The sequence below is a fragment of the Palaemon carinicauda genome, chromosome 45 (assembly GCF_036898095.1).
Source record: "Palaemon carinicauda isolate YSFRI2023 chromosome 45, ASM3689809v2, whole genome shotgun sequence".
Taxonomy (NCBI): Eukaryota; Metazoa; Arthropoda; class Malacostraca; order Decapoda; family Palaemonidae; genus Palaemon; species Palaemon carinicauda.
The window spans coordinates 33961748-33964247 of NC_090769.1; the positions used below are offsets into that span (position 1 = coordinate 33961748).

The window sequence follows — 2500 nt, forward strand, 5'->3', positions numbered from 1 at the left end:
TGAACATAGTTTGAAAGTGAGGTTTGAACATAGTTTGAAAGTGAGGTTTGAACAAAGTTTGAAAGTGAGGTTTGAACATAGTTTGAAAGTGAGGTTTGAACAATGTTTGAAAGTGAGGTTTGAACATAGTTTGAAAGTGAGGTTTGAACAATGTTTGAAAGTGAGGTTTGAACAAGGTATGAAAGTGAGGTTTGAACATAGTTTGAAAGTGAGGTTTGAACATAATGCTTGAAAGTGAGGTTAGAATGTAAAATATGAATATTTGGAAGCGATTCATGGGTGAGGTTTGAACGTGGTTTGAAAATGAAGTTTGAATATAAAAAGGGGAAAGGTACAATTTGGGATATCTGTAAATTTTTCCAAGGTACAACTTCATGATAACTATGTACTTGGCTAATTGAGAGTACAGTGTATTTGAGGATTATATTGGTATTTGCGGATATAATGAAGCCCATTATCGGATAAATAAAAATGTTTAAGCGTTGTTCTTTTATTCAAGAAATGAAATGCCATCGCCATATATTGAGAACAGATGAAAAAAAAAAAACAACATAAAACTAAAATAGGAGATGGAGACCCCGGGGGGCGTGTGCTTTTAACATAAGTAGATTAAGTTAATCCCCTGACGTGCAAATCCCTAACGTGCGGACTCTAGTACACTATTATACACAGGAAATTATGCATTTTACAGACAAGGGGACTATAGCATTAAAGCCTGTTTGAAAGGCTGTTCACATTTCAGCAAATACAACAGCATTAACTGGACAAAAAATATCCGCTCTTCGTCGGAAAACAGGTTGGTAATTTGATAAGCCGTAATCAGTTGGATGATTTCTCTCCTTAATAAAGCATCACCATTACCACAGGGTAGAAGAGACTCTTTAGCTTTGGTAAGCAGCTCTTCTAGGAGAAGGACACTATCAAAATCAAACCATTGTTCTCTAGTCTTGGGTAGTGCCATAACCTCTGTACTATGGTGTTCCACTATCTTGGGTTAGAGTTCTCTTGCTTGAGGGTACACTCGGGCAAACTCTCCTATCTTATTTCTCTCCCTCTTGTTTTGTTAGTTTTTGTAGTTTATATAGGAGATTTTATATTTGTTACTCTTCTTAAAATATTATATTTTCCCTGTTGGAGCCCCTGGGCTTGGATGCTTTTCCAACTAGGGTTGTGGCTTAGCAAGTAATAATAATAATAATAATAATAATAATAATAATAATAATAATAATAATAATAATAATAATAATAATAATAATATGTTATGGATTAAAACAAGATATTGTGAAGATATTTTTCAGCATTACTATGAATTAAACAATGATATAATCTACCAGGCAAGTAAAAATTTCATATCAATGTTTATTGTATTGTAAGAAAACGAATATTCCTAAATATCATGAGCAACGGACAAATTCGTGTATTATCAACTATTCAGTCATGAAGAAAAACCCATCATGTTCTTTTAAAAATCTATATTGTCCGTACTCAGCTACAATGATTTACACAGGTAAACATGTAAAAAAAGAAAAAAAAAACATTGTGGTAAAACAAGTAATTTTTCTCTCAGAGAGAGAGAGAGGGAGAGAGAGAGAGAGAGAGAGAGAGAGAGAGAGAGAGAGAGAGAGAGAGAGAGAGAGAGAGAGAGAGAGAGAGAGAGGATCATTTGCTAGTAACCAAACACTACGATAGAAACCTCAGAATCCTAAAACATATTAGATATCTAATGTAATGCGCACGTCCCTCTGGCTGCAACTGGATTCAGTTGTTATCCTGTGATCTCCCATGACCAGACTTCGTACTCAGAAAAAGAAAAAGGAAACGAAAAGATAACAATTGAATAAATTAAATACTATCGTATAAAATCATAAACTTTACGCGAAAAAAAAAGTCAAAGGGATTACTTAACAACGGCATTTACACTGGGGGTAACGGAGAAGTACTTTTTAAATCTAGGTAATGCATAAAATATCTGGTCAGAACCGAAAATTAGTTGCCATCAAATCTACTTTATTTGCTTTATTAGAAAATGATAAATATCATTTTCTTCTCATTGATTTTGCTGCAAAAAAAAAAAAAAAAAAAAAAAAAAAAAAAAAAAAAAAAAAAAAAATCATTCTGTAACATAATACAGTACCTTTAGACAGCAGGAATATTCCGAACAATAATTTTCCCAATTTTGCAAACAACAAATGCATAAAAGTTACATCTACAAAAAAAAAAACATGATCAAAATAAAATCTTCCAATATTTGATTAAAAGAATTTGTATAAAGTATGACTACTGTGAAAGCACAAAAAGACTGAAGCCTGTGTTGATTCGCATTGCAGTAAACAAAGGATCAAAAGCGTTATTTATAAAGAACTCTCCTTGTAAACTACGGAAACCTAATGGAACAGAAATTTATATACAACACTAACAACAACAACAACAACAAACAACATTGTTATCTTAATTCCAGTTGCATTGTTATTGCTCATATTTCTCTTGTGATGTAGAAACT

General features: G+C 32.4%; 1 protein-coding gene across 1 annotated transcript in view; it reads right to left on the reverse strand.

Annotated features, from left to right (window-relative positions):
• LOC137634906 (microtubule-actin cross-linking factor 1-like) overlaps positions 1-2500 on the reverse strand; it is a 1614628-nt gene that overhangs the window by 36819 nt on the left and 1575309 nt on the right. The gene's annotated exons all lie outside the window — the stretch shown is intronic.